This window comes from Ascaphus truei, chromosome 1 (assembly GCF_040206685.1).
Source record: "Ascaphus truei isolate aAscTru1 chromosome 1, aAscTru1.hap1, whole genome shotgun sequence".
NCBI classification, from domain to species: domain Eukaryota; kingdom Metazoa; phylum Chordata; class Amphibia; order Anura; family Ascaphidae; genus Ascaphus; species Ascaphus truei.
In genome coordinates, this window is record NC_134483.1 from 139428108 (window position 1) to 139449138 (window position 21031).

Here is a 21031-nt window from a genome sequence, read left to right on the forward strand (position 1 = left end):
TTCATATTAAAGAAAGACAAAGACCAGTTTCGGATACAGTATTCTCCAGAGACCCGCCCGCCATGAGTGTTCAAGTGCAGCCCGCTTTCCCATAACCCGACAGAAGTTACGCGTATTTGATATGGGCCGCGATTAATGCAACAGAGGATAGGATGGCAACAGTTGTTCAAATTTATCAGTATTTTGTCGAAAACTATGACTTTTACAAATTTTCGCCAACTCCTCATACGTGGAAGCGTGCAATAAGGAAAAGGTTATGTAGCCATCCCTGTTTTTATCGTATTGAGCCACAATTTGTTGGAGGGTATTGGTGTGTATCTACCGTATTTTTCCTGTATCTATGATCATGATGACGGCAAAATGCGACTAGTCCCGCTGCAAACGATCGACGTGGATGATCAAGAACGCTGGAGTGGCAGTGGACCAGCGCCGGCGCCAGCTGAATGGGAAATTCTATGGTGAGTATTGTTGCCGTATTATTTTCTGTGTTTTTTTTATTTTGACAATACAGTATCAATATCGGTGCGATTCAAAAGTCAAGCGATTCTCCTTTAAGCAATATTATTAGCTGAGCGGCTTCTACAGTACTGTACTGCAGATACTGAACTATTGGTGGAACGCTAGGCGCATGCGCATTGGTACCTTTTTGAAACGCATACAGTATGCGTGTCATTACATCGACGGTAGGCGCATGCGCATGTGAACAGGAGACGCCCCCCGAGAAAATTATTGGTGGGAGTGGCTGGGAACTTCTTTAGACCATTACAGTAAAACTTTTCTTTTTGTTTTTCCTCAGAAAAGAAAACGGCTAATGGAGGGATTTCGATGGATAATATCGCTTTGAGTAAAAATGCCTGCACATTGCTGAATCGGATTTAAAAACCCACGTACCGGAGTCTACAGTTTAGTTGCCACTGTTCTTGATTAGGATAGAATTCAGTACCTAAAACAGTTTGCTGATGTTTTCCGGCCGTACAGTATACTGTACAATACTTTTTTATATACAGTACAGTATACTGTGTAATAAACACGAGAAAAAAAAACTATGCATTTATTCTACATGTACAGTTTGTGTCTTCTATATTTTTTAATACTCTTATACTGAGCATGCCTACAGTATACAGTGCAGTATGCCTCGACATTCTAGAAACACAGTATTTTGTTACAGTAGCAAAGGAGCAAATGGAACAATGTAAAACAAATCAACATGTTCTTTTATTGGTGGAGTAAGTACAAAAACATTTATTTACAAATACTGTACAATGTAGAAACATTTTAAGTGCACAGCAATTCAAAACATCAACAGGTGTATGGTTTACTGCTACATTTGTGAAAACATTTATGTCAGTCAATATGGTTTACAGTCACATGTTTTAAAAACAAATTCTTTATTCATAAAATAAGCATAACGCAAGATCTCCTTAATTAAAGAACGGCAAGTCAAAACATATACTGTACAGTGGGATGGTGTGCAAAAAAGTCTGCACCAGTACAGTCCTTGAGGGCAGCAAACAGGGTGGGTTTTCAGGGTAACCTTTGAAAACCGTGCCTGTTTGCGGCCCCTAGGGACTGGAATTGTGCAGGTCCTGTGTGTGTGGACAGCAAGTTAAAACATTTCTGTATAAATACAAGTAAAAAAACACACAACATCTCTTTATTTAAGTACAGCAGGTCAAATAATGTAGAGTACAATACAATTCAGCACAACAGTATGGTCTTACAGAAAGTCCTCCGCATTGTCCGTCCATGGCCTTACCTGTGATTACAAAAAAAACTTTATTCATAAAATACAGTATACAAACGAAACATCTCCTTTATTAAAGAAACATATAAAGTACAGTGGGACGGTGTGCAAAACTGTCAGTCAGACCTGCACCACTACAGTCCTCGAGGGCAGCAAAACAGGGCAGGTTTTCAGGACAACCTTGAACACTGTGCCTGTTTGCGCCTCAGAGACTGGAATTGTGCAGGTCCTATGTGTGTGGACAACAAGTTAAAACATTTCTGTATAAATAGAAGTAAAAAAACCACACAACAACATCTCCTTTATTTAAGTACAGCAGGTCAAATCATGTAGAGTACAATACAGTTCAGCACAACAGTATTGTCTTACAGAAAGTCCTCCGCATTGTCCGTCCATGGCCGATTCCTTGCATGGAACAAAACGCCATTAATGCAGTGTCGAATGCCTTTCATTACAGGATCTGTAATTGGATAAAAGTGCCGCATTTCATCCCGAATGTTCCGTCTTAAATCGGCAGGAAGACCCTTTTTTACGCGATTTACGTCGTAGTTCACTTTGAAGGCCCAGTCGCAGTACAACGAGTAGGGAACATGGTGCTTAAAAAGTAACAAGGCATACTTGTGGGGTGCACCAGCACTCTTCACCCTGAGTGCCGGTGGTAGATCGCACAGGGTGATGTCGGGCACCGTATCGATGCGAGCGACCGTAGGTCTTTTGGGAGCGGATGTGCGCGAGGCGACGGACGATGGTAGGTTGTCTGGGAGGAAGATTTCCTCCGGTCTTGCTCGCCGAGTTGTCTCCTGGCGTGGTCTTGACGGGGTTGTCATGTCCTCCTCAACGGCATACATGTACACTACATCTTCTGGTGGAGGGGGTGCGCTTGGTGATGGAAGGGGGTCGAAGGTCCCATTCATCACATCCATGTCACCCCCCTGCTCCAGCGTCGGGAAACAGGGGCATTAACACCGAGCAAATAATGTATGCCCGCTATGTCAGCCTCTATCTTCTTCATCCGTCGATCCATCCGTTGATCCATATGTTGCATCCTTTGATCCATATGTATCATCCGTTGATCCATTTGAAGCATCCGTTGCTCCACATTTAGCATGGTCTCCGGAAGCAGATCTATCTTTGCTAGCACAATAGAATTCCCGGTTAGATCCACAGTTATCCCATTCAGCATCCGGTCTAACGAGCTGCTTCTTGTGCATTGCCTGTGAACATCTGGGTGGATGGGTGCAACGGAGGACGAGATGGGGGTTCCATGGAGAGAAACGGCAGTGACATCGAAGAAGAGTGGAGGAGGTGACCTGTGGATATCCGGTAGAGGAGAAGCGGCAGCGTCGTCGAAGAGGGATGGAGAAAGTGACCTTTGGATTTCTGGGCGAGAAGCAGAGTCATCTAAGAGCAAAGGAGAAAGTGACCCGTGGATTTCAGACGCAGCATCATCGAATAGAACCGGAGAAGATGGCCTGTGGGTTTCCGTGAGGGCGGCGGCAGCGTCAAGGACGATGGGTGGAGAAGACAGGCTGAAGATTTCCAGGACAGCGGTGGCAGAGTCATCGAAGCGTATGTGAGGAAGTGGTCTGGGTTCGATGGGTTGGCTGCCAATCTTTTTGCGTCGAGAGTACATCACCGTATATCTTCTTGACATAATAAGGCTTACGTCTTTGAAAACCCTTAGCCTTAGGGATCAGCAGAAGGTTTTCTCTATTGGCTTTAGCCTGTCGCTTTTGCATTACCGTGGAAACGGCAACCGCCTTTTGCTTTTTCTGCTTGACAGGCACGGCAGAGGCGAGTGGGTTTCATGCTTCCGTAGAATCGGGGTTGATCCATGGAAACAGGTGGCACAATGCAGTATCTGGACAATGGCAAGTTCAGATAAAGATCATCGAGTGGTGGGCTATACAAAGTGTGTAACCTTTTATACATGGCGACCAGGTACAGGTGTTGAAAGTGGGCGCACTCTAATGTGAGTCATTACCGTATAAATACACCATCCATTTTGTGGATTCACTGCACATTGAATACACATCGACTAAACATCGAATATACATTCTTGTGTTTGTATTTCTTTCTACTCGCAGCAATGCCTGTTAAAAAGATTTCCAAGGAGCTCAGCATGCGAATTAAGGACATGTACACGAGCGGACACCGAATTGCTGCGCTTTTTGGTCTCCCTTTTCCCTGTATTGCATTGAGTAGCTGCACAGCCTGCCTGCCTGCCCTACCAGGATGTGAGTATTTGCATATTTTTCAGGGGAACCTGCCAATGAGACTGATGGTGAGTGGGTTGCACCACACACCACCTGTCTTCAGGAGGATAGTACCCATTATATGACACAATAGGTACTATATCAATTGTTAGTACCCTGGTACAGTGGTCTGGCTTATTATCATTTTGAGAAATACCTGCATTTGAGCGCTTCAGCTATTTTCCATACTCGCAGCAATGCCTGTTAAAAAGATTTCCAAGGAGCTCAGCATGCGAATTAAGGACATGTGCACGAGCGGACACCGAATTGCTGCTATCCAACGCAGGTTAGCTACTTCTGGCATCGTTGTGCCAGCAACCACCATGAGCTATCATGCACACGGAAAAAACAGAGACCGCAAAAGGGCACCAAGGGTAACTAACGCTTAAGTATATTTATACAACTTTAAAAAAAAAATAATTTTCATTTAAATCAAATATTTTTGTTATTTCTGTAGATTTAAATTACAACAGTATATATATTTTGTATATTTATATTTATATTACAACAGTATTTATATTTTGTATATTTATATTTATATCAGTACAGTTTACAGTATATATTGTGTATATTTATATTTATATTACAACAGTATATATATTTTGTATATTTATATTTATATTACAACAGTATATATATTTTGTATATTTCTATTACAACAGTATATATATATATTTTGTATATTTATATCAGTACAGTATACAGTATATATTTTGTATATTTATATATATTACAACAGTATATATAGTTTGTATATTTATATTTATATCAGTACAGTATACAGTATATATTTTGTATATTTATATTTATATTACAACAGTATATATATTTTGTATATTTATATTTATATTACAACAGTATATATATTTTGTATATTTATATTACAGCAGTATATATATTTTGTATATTTATATCAGTACAGTTTACAGTATATATTTTGTATATTTATATTTATATTACAACAGTATATATTTTGTATATTTATATTTATATTACAACAGTATATATAGTTTGTATATTTATATTACAACAGTATATATTTTGTATATTTATATTACAACAGTATATATATTTTGTATATTTATATTTATATCAGTACAGTATACAGTATTTATTTTGTATATTTATATTTATATTACAACAGTATATATTTTGTATATTTATATTTATATTACAACAGTATATATAGTTTGTATATTTATATTACAACAGTATATATTTTGTATATTTATATTACAACAGTATATATATTTTGTATATTTATATTTATATCAGTACAGTATACAGTATATATTTTGTATATTTATATTTATATTACAACAGTATATATATTTTGTATATTTATATTTATATTACAACAGTATATATAGTTTGTATATTTATATTACAACAGTATATATTTTGTATATTTATATTACAACAGTATATATATTTTGTATATTTATATTTATATCAGTACAGTATACAGTATATATTTTGTATATTTATATTTATATTACAACAGTATATATATTTTGTATATTTATATTTATATTACAACAGTATATATATTTTGTATATTTATATTACAGCAGTATATATATTTTGTATATTTATATCAGTACAGTTTACAGTATATATTTTGTATATTTATATTTATATTACAACAGTATATATATTTTGTATATTTATATTTATATTACAACAGTATATATATTTTGTATATTTTTATTACAACAGTATATATATTTTGTATATTATATTTATAGCAGTACAGTATACAGTATATATTTTGTATATTTATATTTATATTACAACAGTATATATATTTTGTATATTTATATTACAACAGTATATATATTTTGTATATTTATATTTATATCAGTACAGTATACAGTATATATTTTGCATATTTATATTTATATTACAACAGTATATATATGTTGTATATTTTTATTATAACAGTATATATATATTTTGTATATTTATATTTATATCAGAAATATATACAGTATATATTTTGTATATTTATATTTATATTACAACAGTATACATATTTTGTATATTTATATTACAACAGTATATATATTTTGTATATTTATATTTATATCAGTACAGTATACAGTATATATTTTGTATATTTATATTTATATTACAACAGTATATATATTTTTATATTTATATTACAACAGTATATATATTTTGTATATTTATATTTATATCAGTACAGTATACAGTATATATTTTGTATATTTATATTTATATTACAACAGTATATATATTTGTATATTTATATTTATATCAGTACAGTATACAGTATATATTTTGTATATTTATATTTATATTACAACAGTATATATATTTTGTATATTTATATTACAACAGTATATATATTTTGTATATTTATATTTATATCAGTACAGTATACAGTATATATTTTTTACATTTATATTTATATTATAACAGTATATATTTTGTATATTTATATTACACAGTATATATATTTTGTATATTTATATTACAACAGTATTCATATTTTGTATGTTTATATTTATATTTCAACAGTATATATATTTTGTATATTTATATATAAATTTTATATTGCTGCATATTAATAAAACAATATATTTTCTTTACATTGTAGGGAGACAACTCTTCTGGTGGACAAAATAAGTGAGGAGAATGATGAGAAGAGTGCATTAAGGGTCTAAAACACTTTGCAGGAAAAGCACAATCTGACTGTATCCGAGAGCAGCATAAAGAAGATGAGACGCAGCATTGGATGGAAATATGGACGTGTGAGGTTAGTTCTGGATAGTACAGGAGGTAAAAGTGTTGTTTAGGAAACTGTACTGTACCGCTAAAATTATTTATTCCTTGTCATTACAGAGCGTACCCCATGATACAGGACGCAAACAAAATCAAAAGAGTAGTCCAGGCCCAGGCATGGATCGACAGTGGGGAGACTTTCCAGGATTGCATCCTCACTGATAAATCTACTGTGTCGCCAGAGAGATTTGCAAGCTTTGCATTCCACAAAAAAGGCCGCATATCTTTGAAGCCTCGGCCAAAACACCCCATGAAGCTGCATGTGTGGGGTGCCATCTCCAGACGTGGACCAGGATGCATTGTCATCTTTGAAGGTAAAATATATCAAATATAATGTGGCCTTATGCACTGTCCTTTACTAGTGTAACCTTACTGTATGCACTGTACTGTACCATTGTGCAGTTTTTTGAGCACTTTTCTTTTCTTGTTATAGGAATAATGAATAAAGCTTTCTTCCAAGACAACATTGTGCCCGAGATAGTGCAATACATCACACACGAGTTCACCAATGGTCAACACTTCTACCAGGACAACGATGCAAAGCACACCCCGCGTCAACAGCGCATATCCTTGAGCGCGGTATCAACTAGGTGAAGACGCCAGCGGAGTAAGTGCAGTAGACCGTGTCTCATTTTTTCCCCCACTGTTTTTACTGTGTACTGTATCTCTTAAACTAATTGTCCTTTTTTTCCAATGACAGATCGCCAGACTTCAATCCGATCGAAATGTTCTGGCATCAGCTGAAGGACCATATCTGGAAAGTGGCGAAACCCTCCAAAAAGGATGAGTTGTTGAAAGGCATAATGAGTTTTTGGAACGATGTACTCACCGTGGAACGTTGCAATAAATATATAGACCATATTGCCCCTGTGTTGCCCATTGTGATCGCGCGTAATGGGCCAGCATCAGGAAAGTAGTACTGTGCTGTAGTATTGTAAGTACAGTATGATACAGGTAAGTATGGCTCAGATTTTTTCTTTCCCAATAGTCAGAGTATACAGTAGTTACAGTTTTTTCTTTACAGAGAGAGCAGCACCAGCCATCAGGTTACAGTACATAGTATTTAACAGTAGTCAAAGTATACAGTAGTTCCAGTATACAGTAGACTAGTTTGACAGTACTACAGTAACTGCCTACTAACTGCTCAATTTTTTTCTTTCCAGAGAAAGCAGCACCAGCCATCTACAGTAGTACTACACATCACACAATGTCATAATACAGTACGCACATAACTGCACTAATTTTTTGTTTTCTTGTCATTTCAGGAAAAAAGGGTGGCCTTGGTGGAGGTGGGGTTTTTTGTCCAGTAATAATTTTTGTACAGTAAAATGTACAGAAAATAAACAGCAGTATTGATGTACACAAAACCTATATCTCTCAATGAACTACTGTACTGTACACTGAATGAGGAAAAAGATAAAGATGGAAAAAATAATATTACTATGTATACTGTATATATATATATATAGACCTGCCTAAGACATGCAGATGAGCATACAGTTATATTTGCATATTTGCTTTCCTGTGGAGGGTTTTGGTCACTTTTTTTACTCACCATAACTTAACTAAGTATTATGGTGTAGCCTATCCCATAGCCTCTCTTGTATTCCCAGTAAAATCAACCCCACACTGATGAGACCCATCAAGGTCGAAACAGCTGTCTGTGGGTGGTTTTCTGGGTATGCACCTTAACCCTGGCTGTGCTCAAAGCTGTGACCATGCAGCAAGCTTAAGCCTATAGGGAACCATGTTAAAAATGGTTATTGAGGCAAAAAGTGACACTGTGTGCTCATTTGCATGTCATTTCCCAGAATCCCTTGCTGCAGTGGAAGCGCTGTATGCTGGGTGACAATGGGGAAAGACAGGGTTGCAGACCTGTCTAAGACATGCAAATGAACATACAGTAATATTTACAATTGCTTTATGCTTTACTGTGGAGGGTTTTTGTCACTTTTTTTACCCACCATAACCTTAATAGTAGTGGTGATTACCTAGTCTAGTCTCAAACCTGCTTTGCCATTAAGACCAACCTCAAACTGATGATACCCATCAAGGTTGAAACATGTCTGTGAGTGGGTTTAATGGCTTTGCATCTCATCTCATCCCAGCCTCTGTCTAAAAGCTGTGTTTAAAACAGCATGCATTGGCTTGTGTAATACGAGCTTGAGACAAAAGGTGGCACTGAGTGCTCATTTGCATGTAATTTCCCAGAATCCCTTGCTGCAGTGGAAGCGCTGTATGCTGGGTGACAAGGGGGAAAGACAGGGTTGCAGACCTGTCTAAGACATGCAAATGAACATACAGTAATATTTACAGTTGCTATATATATATATATATATATATATATATTACAGTATATATTTTTAAATAATATTCTTATAAATGTGCATAATTCATGTTTCTCCATGTTTTACAAATGTTTTCTAAATGTTTATCCAATTTCAATCTGCCAGAAGAACTTAAAGAATGCATTATGTATTATTCATGATTATTTTTATATTTTTATTTTTTTGTTCCTGATGAAGTAAAATATATATTTATTCACATTCCTGGTAATCATAATCATTGACAACAACAACCCCTCCCACCCCCACCCCTACAGTATACGAATGAATGACAAAACAACATGAATAAGTTAATGTTTTTTTAACTCTCAATTCTCACAATGCTGTGCACATCAGATTTACATTTCAAATTCGAGAAGGGATTTTCCAAAGCGTTACCATAAACAAAGCCTCAAAAGCTTTGGGGGGTTGGGTGAGTCATGTGCAGTAATCAGCTAGCTCCCATCTCAAAGAGGCTTAGAGTACACGCAGGCAAAGTGAGGCGATTGACGCTCGGCTAGGGACGGATTAAAAACACAATGACTAACTTCAGAAAATTAATGACTCTGTGGAGGTGTCTGTCAAAAAGAGTTTTTGTGTGCGTGGGGGAGGGATGAAGGATTAGTTGTGCTGCAGTTCAAAGAAATTACATACTGTAGAGAAGAGTACAGTAATTTCAAAAGGCAATTCATCATAATAATTTGATCAATAAAGCCCCAAATACAACCCCCAAATACAGTACATAAAAAGCAAGTCACTTTATCTCCCTGTGCCTCAGGCACCAAAAACATTCAGTAGATTGTGAGCTCCACGGGACAGGGAGGGACCTGTGCCTGCAAAATGTATCTGTAAAGTGCTACGTATACTGTAACTAACAGCGCTATACAAAAACATGCTATTATTATTATTATTATTATTATAATATCAAGGTGATGCTCTGTGCAAATCAAATTTGAGAAGGGATTTTCCAAAACGTTGCCGTAAACAAAGCCTCAAAGCTCCTGTCTCAAAGAGAATTACACGCAGGCGCAGTGAGGCTTTGTACTGTAGCTCGGCTATGGACGGATTAAGAACACAATGGCTAGATTTCAAAAGGCAGTTCATCATAATAATACACCCCCAAATAAAGTACGTAAAAAACACACAAATCAACCATGTGCAGTCAAACGCACAGGGTCGCAGACAAAAGCTACTGTACAGCACAGATTCAATATCGTAATACAGTAAGATGGTTTTTGCAGGCTTGTGGAGAAAATAAAAATGTAAAAATTACAATAAAACATTTTTTTTCACTCACTCAAGCAAGCAGTGGTGGGCGAAGTTATAGGCGCATGCGCAGTAAATTCCTGCTGTCAAGCAGGAATGTGGTTGAAACCAGAAAGACACACGTTCAAAGGAATGGTGTGGGAGAGATTTACTGCATTGCACAGAAGATAAGTTGAAATACCCTGCAGTGCAGTTAATTATCCCGAGCAAGGGGAGAGCGCTGTATTTGACAAAATGTGACACAGTTACAGTACAGTACACGCCTATGCGTTTCAACAATTTTCAAATGAGACATACTGTACTGTACTGCAGAACAGCACTGCAAATGCATGTATACTTTAAATATGCAAATGTACGATTACTGCGCGCGCACACACAGACTGTGTACTGACGTAGGTTGAACCACGAAGGTATTAGACTTCCAAGACAACAGCTCGCAAACGCCCCCCTGAATTTTTACACGGCCTTGCAGTATTGCAGACAGCGAGAATAAAATGCTAATATCACGAGCGCGAAAATAACGCAGTTCACTATGGGCAAAAACGACACAAAACCGCACATAACCGGGATAATCTGAAAATCGCGGATCTAGCCGATTTAGACTAAAGGCGGACGCCACTGTATGGATCAACGGATGATACATATGGATCAACGGATGCTAGATTTGGATCAACGGATGGATCGACGGATGGAGAAGATAGAAGCTGACATAGTGGGTATACATCGTTTGCTTGGTGTTAATGCCCCTGATTCCCCGATGCCGGAGCAGGGGGGTGACATGGATGTGATGAATGGGAGTATCAACCCCCTTCCATCACCAAGCGCACCCCCTCCACCAGAAGATGTAGTGTACATGTATGCCGTTGAGGAGGACATGACAACCCCGTCAAGACCACAACAGGAGACAACACGGCGACCAAGACCGCAGGAAAGCTATTTACTATGCGCTACTGATCTGTATCTATATATGGCTAATGTGTATACAAGAATGTTTCAATACTAGTACACACTCTGATATATAGTAACATCAATAGGATAACTTTCTGTGTAAAGACAAATAGATACCTTATTAAGCCTGTGTATACACTGTCTGATACTAATCAGTTCATAATTGCGGATACCCTCTGCAGGATCACAATACCACTTCGGTTCTCAATAGACAATACCGATGTGGATGTATGTGAGTCAGCAGGATTATACTAATAGAGACAATCCAGCAAGAATATTGACCACACCAGCCACCTCCGAACGGGGTTTTTTAACAAGTTTTGAATGATGTGTATGTGTTTTTAATAAGTATTTACTTGAATAAAACTTTATTATTTTTCTTTGGACTTATTGGTACTAGAAGGGCTATTAATTCCCTATACAGTTAAATACAGGTAATTTCCTCCTGTTGGATCACTGTTATCCAGACGAATATTTTCCGGCACTGAGTGCTAAATTTTGGGGATTCTTTTCGATCCTTCTTGGATCACACCGATAATATATGCCATTTTGTCCCTTAGAGCACCTGCCCATACTAATTACCTAATGTACATTATAGGATGAGAGGTCCCATTCCCCTTTAGAGTTTTGTATACTGTACGGCCGGAAAACATCATCATAGTGTACATCAGCCACTAAACTGTAGACTCTGGTACATGGGTTTTTTAATCCGATTCAGCAATGTGCAGGCATTGTTACACAAAGCGATATTATCCATTGAAATCCCTCCATTAGCCGTTTTCTTTTCTGAGGAAAAAATAAAAGAAAAGTTTTACTGTAATGGTCTAAAGAAGTTCCCAGCCAGTCCCAGCAATAATTTTCTCGGGGGGCGTCTCCTGTTCACATGCGCATGCGCCTAACATCGATGTAATGACAAGCATACTGTATGCGTTTCAAGAAGGTTCCAATGCGCATGCGCCTAGCGTTCCACCAATAGTTCAGTATCTGCAGTACAGTACTGTAGAAGCTGCTCAACTAATAATATTGCTTATTGCTGTGGTAACTTTTTTAAACGAAACACCTGCAAGTCGACACATTACTGAAGCGCATGCGCATTACAATTCATGAATATCTGCCATCTGGCGGACACGTGAAGAATGTCCACCTATTAAATCCGAACCATTCTCAATAAACGCATCAACCGCGCGTCAACCGCGCGTCAACCGCACATGACCCGCACATGACCCATGGCTGGGAACGCAAGATGAATGCGGCAGGCTCCAGGTAAAGTGCGTCACATTCCAGGAAAAAGCCAGGGAAAAACCGGCGATGTGTTAGACTCAGATGTGCCGCAGCAGTATTATTGTAAGAAGATTATACTTTTGTGAGAAGATTAAAGAAAATTGTATTGTTTCACCAAGTCTTTATTTTTTATCTCTAAACTGACATTTACTGTACTCTAATAAAAAAATGTCATACTTTAAAAATTGTTTTTAGTCATGTGAAGTTTTAAGGGGAAAAATTGGTGGGTTACAATGAAATTAACAGGAATGAGGGATGGGTTACATTGCATTTAGATTAAGGACACACACTAACATACTAGCGCTGCCTATCATTAATGCAGAGTACTACGGCCATGCTAAACTCCATTTTTCAGGCCGTGGCTCCTCCGCGGCTCAGTTATGGTCACCACGTCTGGAAAATGCAGATAAAGTAAGGGATTTTCCCTTCGATTCCTGTGATCACAGTGACAGTAAGTCTTACTACATCTGTATAGTGAATACAGCACTGGAAGATGGGTTGGGTGCTTTCTAAAAACACCAACTTACAAACACCTTTCATATAGCAACAACATCCAGCACTTACTGTACTAAACAATGAGTACATTGCATTCGTAACACTACTATGTCTACAACCAATAACACACCTCCCTATGCAAATCATTGCATTGCCTGATGACTTCATTTTAGTAGATCTACCCAACCCCATTAATTGTTGCTGTACAGTATGTGCACCCACTGTAGTGAAAGAGGATCAAAAAGAACATGTATAGAAGGAGATGGTAAGTAACAGCCTATTTTACATGATCTTTCCCCTTGATGTTACATGACAGTTTGGTAAAGTGAGTGTCACAAATATTTTACTTCTATAAATGTGTAGATTAAAATACTTTATCTGATCAAATTTTTTACTCGGACATACTGTATTGACTAAGAACTCCTCTATCTAAAGTGTCATGTCAGCACTGAAATACCCCATTGACTTGAATAGGCTATAAGGGATCTAGCAACTATGTCATGTGGCAGAAGACTCCTTAACAAATACAGTATGGCCCTGTGAAAGGGTGAAGAGTTTAATCCCTCACACTACAATGTCAGATCTTCCATGGTGTTTTAAATAAATTCCTGATTGAGCAGAGTTGAAAAGGCAAGAAGTTACTTACTATCAGTGTTCATGAACCAGCAAGAAAGGAGGGTCAAAGGAGGATTGTCTGAGACTGGCTGTGAGTCAAATATTATTGCATCTTTAACATATCACTACTAATTAACTATTATTATTATTAAAGTTTCAAAATTTACCCTGACTTTTAAAAAATTGTCAAATATTCTACCGGTGAAAAAAATGAGCAAATTTGCATCTTATGCTTTGAGCTACATTATACTGTAAGTTCTAACCTTTGAGAATTGGAATTGCCATACAATGCTAGATTCATGAAATGTGCAGTCATAGTTATATAGGATAAAGTGAAGCAAATCTAATCATTGTACATTATAATTAGTTACTATAACAGTTTTATATCATGTTTATGGGCTGAGTCTATATAGACTTCAAGCGGCACATTGCATTACGATCAGTCAAATACTCCCATTAAAAGGACTATGGCATATATACAGTAGAACCAACTGCAAACCAACTCCACTCTTTAATTATATTGTTTTGGGCTGTGTTGTACAAATTAATGAGGCACCAAACACAATTCATGCAATATATATGTTCTTGTATTTGATGATCTGACATGTACTGTAGAAGTTTGTTTATTATGAGACACAAATATTTATTTTTCTTTCTCTTAAAGTTGTTGCTTTTGCATAACCAGATAATTCAAGTGATGCTTATACTTTATAACCATTGACTTTTAATAACAATCTCAAACAAACACCTGAAGATAGTATTCATAAACACTTTACATAAACATAAATATCTTGAAATGTCAACCAAGACACTTACTTGGAATAAATATCTTGTTGATATACAGAATTTAAATGTTGTGAAATACTGAAGCCCCTCTCCTAAGGGGAAATGACATTATTTATTGAGTGCATTAGCAAGGTTTATAACAAACTGCCCTGATGCTTTTCTCTTCGCATTAGCAAGACAGTTTTATTACCATTTTTACAGAGTTATGTTATTAATAGCAAGAAGCTGGCTGCCTCGATGTAAAATAAGTATATATTTATGATAAAATCCAATCTGGTAATAATATTGACAGAGGAATACTGTAATATTTCTATGTTTCACACATTAGAGCCTCAAAACCAAAATATGTCTCCTCGATAATGAACTGCAGATATTTGAAGTTTCTAGCTGCAAGTCAGTTAGAAATGTAAGGCTTCGCGAATTGTGGAACATGCTAGCTTCCGCGCTGCTCCGTGACCCGGCGACACGCTTGAAATACAAACTTGTACATCCTCATAGCGGTAATGCATTGGCATTCTAGTGGTTTTTTTCAGCGCGAGCACTTTTTGCTACTCTGGTGCCAAAAGGTTTCTTATAGCAAAACATCACTTAATAAACATGGCAGATAAGAACTTCAGAATTGGTGTGATAACCTATATCGGAACTTGATAAATGTGCTCCTTAATCTCCTATATTTATAATACAAATACGAACAAATTAACAAAAATAACTATTGCATAAATATAATAAGAATAAATGCTTCTTATTGTAAATTCACATTGAGGTAGATCCTTAGAGGTCCGTTAAATGTTGTAAAGCACATCCACCACGGTGATTAATTTGTATCAGATGTCTGGCTTACTCAAATGCAAATCATATAATAATGAGCCATTAACCTAATACTTCTTATCCACAAACCTCCGTTAATGTTAGGACATGGATATACAGTTACGATAATTAAGTTGCATCAAAACCTGGTTACTCAAATCCAGTCCATGATTATCATAGCGTTATTTAAGGGAATAGCCTAGAAGCCAAAAGAGCAGGTCTAAAGTGATATCCAAATGATTGTACTGAGTGTAGGACTTAACCCTTCACGAGGCATATACAGTGTGTGTATATATATATTTAAAAAAATATAACTTTTTATATAAAAAAAATATAAAAATATAACTTCTCTAAAGTGGTATTCAAATGATTGTACTGAGTGTAGGACTTAACCCTTGACGAGGCATATACAGTGTGTATATATATATATATATATATATATATATATATAATATATATATAAAAAAAAAATATATATATATATATTAGAAAAGAAAAAAGAGAGAGAGCGCACGCCACATAGCATAATACAGTACATTTCTTGGGAAAGGTTGGGGGAGGGGGGTAGAAAATCCACTCACAATGGTAGGTTAAAATCAAGCAGTGTGTGAAATATATCACCGCCAACTCTGGTCACTCAGCCTCCAGACCCTGCAGTCCAAATCTCACTGGAAGCTGCTGGTACTGTAGATGTTCTCTGGTGCATGAGTAGAAAGGCTCCTTAAAATCAATGATGCAGTCTTTGAGTTTTAGGAAAATCTCCAATCTCTGCTGGCTGCAATGTGTATCAGCGCTCGATACGGCCCGTCATGCGCTTGCGTGCTGACGCAGTTCCGTTCCCTAACGCGTTTCGTCACGTGCTGTGACTTTCTCAAAGGGTTGCTGGTGAATCCTGCCCTCACTAGGGATTTATAGCAGCCGGTTGCTAGGTAACTAGATTGTGTCCTTCAATAGGTTCAGAGTTCAAATGGATAAGCCTATCATAGCAGGCTATTGTCCTAGATGAACGAGCATGCTGTCACAAAGTGAAGGCATAATATAAACAGAAACTATTTTGGGTTAGAATATATAAAGGGAGGAGAATAGGAATAACCAAGGGACAAACATTCCTAAAGTCAAATAATTCATCACATGATAGTAAATCAAAACACAAAGACGTTATCTACCTAATAAGGGGGACATTTAAATAGGCAATAACCCATATATATTACATGCCATAGGGAAAGATAATATAGAATTGGACATATTAATATAGAAAAGACCAAAAAGTGGAAAAAATAATTATAAATGTAAACGTCCTAATAGCAAAAAATGCTGAAACCAATATATAAAATAAACAAAATAAAATGTAATGTGACTCAGTCACTATAGATTGACATACATAATAATAACAAGATTCAGATTATAATCATAAATACAACAAAGGAATATATAATGTGAATAAAAAATATATAAATCTAAATAAAAAACTAAAATGATTATGAATTTTGTCAGACACCAAATGGTTGTTTTGAATTCCTGAAGGTCATACCTCATATATATAGATGGATAGTTATAATATAGGCTATAGTGATATAGATGGTATAACCTTACACGGAAATGGGAGAAAGCGACCTTATGTTTATAAAATTTTGTCCTAATGCATATAAACATTTTGTTCTGAGAGAACATAAAGATACTGTATAAAGACATACATTGTATTATATCTATTTAAAGAGAGGAGCAGAGGAACACAGAGTATAACAATATAACCAAGATCCTAAATGGTGGGAGCAGAGGAGTATCAGAGCTGCACCAATGTACTTGCATCTAGACATTCATTTAATACACCAGGGGCAAGAGTGCCCAACTGTCAGATCCAGCACTTCTTCACCACTAGTGGCTGGAGAAAAAAGTCCACTAGTGGTAAAGATGGAGACTTACATCAGGGACACGACTGACTTCATTGTAAAGATGAGCAATTTAACATTTGATCCCACTAATTGTATACTAGTTACACTGGATGTGTCCAGTCTGTACACTAGTATACCACATAGCGATGGATTGGAGGCAATTAGGAGCAAACTGACGAGCTATGAAGACTACATTGGGTCCCCCAAGGAGTTTCTCTTATTGCTTGTCAAGATTATCTTACACAAAAATTTCTTCAAATTTGAACGCAATTATTTCTTGCATCTCATGGGAACGGCTATGGGTTCGAACATGGCGCCTTCATATACGAACCTATAAATGGATATGTATGAACAGACACACGTGTTACATGATGCTCCTCACACACGATGTATTAAGAAATATGTTTGGTACATAGATGACGTATTTATAATTTGGGGGGGGGGGGCACAGAAGAACAACTTCTGGAATATTTCAAATACTTGAATACCATACCCTCAACAATTAGGTTTACAGTACCATGAGCTTCAGCCAACAAGAAATTACGTTCCTGGATATGGTCATATACAAAAATGATGGTAAATTGTCTACACGGGTTCATCTCAAACCTACGGATAAGAATACGCTGCTACATGCCTCTAGCCACCATCCAGTTCCCCTCAAAAGGGGTTTACCCTATTCTCAACTTTTACGGGTAAAGAGGATTGTGAGCGATCCAGAACTGGTGGATGGGGCTTTGTTACAGATGGCCAAAAAATTCTACGAAAGAGGATACAGTTCAACAGACATAGTGGAGGCCCTGACAAAAGTGAAGCAGATAGACAGAAGTACCCTGTTGACAACAAATACAAAGAGTTTGGAGTCATCACGTTTTAATATAGTTACCTCGTACACGACTGCATCCAGTTCCATCAAAAATAGTGTAAAAAAAACACTACGATATACTGGAGAATGATAAGAAGATTGGGATTTTTTCTGTGGAGCCCCACTGTTTTGCTATAAACGAGGTCCAAATTTGGGCGATATACTAACAGATGCTGACCCTGAAATATGACCCATAGAAATATGCATCGGTAAAAAACTTGGCTGGCACAAAAACCTGGAGTATACTATTGTCACGGCTGTATTAACTGTCAGTTTCTCCAACAGGGTGCCACATTCTCTCATCCTCATAGCGGTAAGGCAATAAAGATCCAACACCATCTAAATTGTGAGTCAAGATTAGTTGTCTATCTAATTAGATGCCCATGCGGACTATGGGGGTGATGCACAGTGATAAGTGGGTTTTCTGGGTGCTATGCACAAAGCAGTGATGAGTGCTTTTAAGTGAGATGCATGCCTTTATAGCCTAATACTGCCTGCTGTGAGATTCACGAAGCAGTGATAACAGTGCAGTATCGCGCTATAATGGCTTTTTATCCCACTTAAAAGCACTTATCACTGCTTTGTGAATCTCACAGCAGACAGTATCACGCAATAAAGGCATTTATCTCACTTAAAAGACTTATCACTGCTTTGTGAATCTCACAGGAGGCAATATCACGCTACTGTATAATGGCTTTTTATCTCACTTAAACGCACTTATCACTACTTAGTGCATAACCCCCTATGTTACATAGGCCAAACAACGCGCATGTTCAAAGAGCGGATGGCAATACACCGCTCGATGATAAGAAAAGCGCTCCAAAGCACGGATGAGGATGAGTATCTAAAACATTTACCTGTGGCCAGATATTTTAAAACACACCGGCATACTTTGTCTACTATGAGATGTATGCCAATCTTTCAAGTTCAACCGCCAGCACGCGGAGGAGATAGAGGCAAACTACTTCTACAACGAGTGGCCAGGTTCATTTATGATCTGAAAACGATGACACCCTATGGACTGAATGAGGAACTGAAATTTAGTTGTTTTTTATAATTAATTTTTTGGTGATTCCATTTTTTGGTGATTTATCTATTTTTCTTTTCACTCTTTACACACCCCCTTTTTACACATTAGGTTTTTCCTTATTTGGTTATTTTTATATTTTTTTTCTTTATTTTTCTTGCAGACAACTGTCAAGCATTTCATACATTTATGTCAGGTGCTATAGCCACAATTGGATACATTAGTACAATATTTTAAACTTTTTACTTATTAAAATTATGTCTTTTACAATGTATTTTAATGGAGACTTTAGTGTGTACAAGGGACCGATTGCTTATGTGGGTTACCATCAGTACTTGCAGGCATTGCAGCCTGTACATACGTTTGAGTTAGAGTCTCATTTAGATTCAAGGCTAACACTGTGACATAATATAAGAAGCAGGGAAGCCTGTTCTGATTGGCACATGCGCAATAGCATTGATGAAGCTAGGAGATGTGTTGCATTGACGTTAGGTTTGAGAGTACTTGGAGTACCAAGATGGCGATTCCGTTTGAGGCTTGCACATGCGCAATAGCTCAGGAATAATCGTAGGAGACAACTAGAGAGGATTCTGTCGCCACATGCTGACGTCATCAGCCGCCTTTCGGTTTGGTCCGTGGAGCAGTAAAGAAATATGGTAATTGCAATCACACCAGGTAAATGTTATGCTTTACAGCTGCTGCATTGTGTCATATGTTTTTTCATTGGATTTTGATTGGTCTATTGGGTGTTTTGTTGCACTGGGTGGGGGTATAAGTAGGAGCCACGGTCATTGTACCATTGCACAGCCCTGAGGAAGGTCTCTCTCTGCAGACCGAAATGTTGGCTGGGGTGCCTGTATGTCTCTACAATACATACTACTTTGAATATACCCCTGGTGTGCTGTCTCCTTGTTACTTGACCTCGATCTGGTAATATCTCATCTATTTTATTTTCTATGGGATTAGCATTTGGATACCTTGTGACATGTGAGTGCTGGTTGCTGCAATTCTCTCTCTCTCTCTCTCTCTCTCTCTCTCTCTCTCTCTCTCTCTCTCTCTCTCTCTCTCTCTCTCTCTCTCTCTCTCTCTCTCTCTCTCCAGTATATATATATATGTATATGTATAGAAAAAAAGAAGAAAGCGACAGATCCAAGTGCATTAAGTCATATATATATATATATATATATATTTATGTGCATATATGCATTTATATATATATTTATTAAGGATCACATAAATGTCTGTAACACATCAATAGATGCATCTGATATTGTGTCATGAAGGTCATGTAATAAGATATACTATGATTTTTAGTGACTAAAGTAAATGTAGGATATGTTCGTCTGAACTAATATAGTATATTATTTTTACTGTATTAATTATGGATGTAAAATAATGTTTATCCATATTATAACAATAATTATCACAAGACAGAAGATGTGTACACACCGGTTTATTCAGAAGTTACTTCAATGTGTGAGAAAAATAAATTCAGATATAATGAATATGGAAAATGCATCAAAATGATGTACATGAGGGCCCCGGGTATACGGCGGGTTCAGTTCCAGGGACCCGCCGTATAGTGATAATCACCGGGAAGCGGATCCGGCGATTTTCAGTTCTGCGCATGCGCAAATCGGCATTTTCGCCGTTCTGCGCGTGCGCGACCTGGTCTGCGCGCGCAACCACCCGTTCTGCACAACCGCCCATTCTGCGCATGCGCGCCAGGCTCAACCGCCCATTCTGCACATGTGCTATTTAGTATTCAACATGGCGGCCCCCTTCTCGGTGCTGCCGTATCGGCGGATCGCCGAAAAGCGGAGCGCCGAGAAGCGGGGCCCTGCTGTACAAGAAATGTTCTCCGTGTCTTTTTTTGTATGTCTTTATTTATATAGCGCCAAAAGTGTACTCAGCGCTTCAC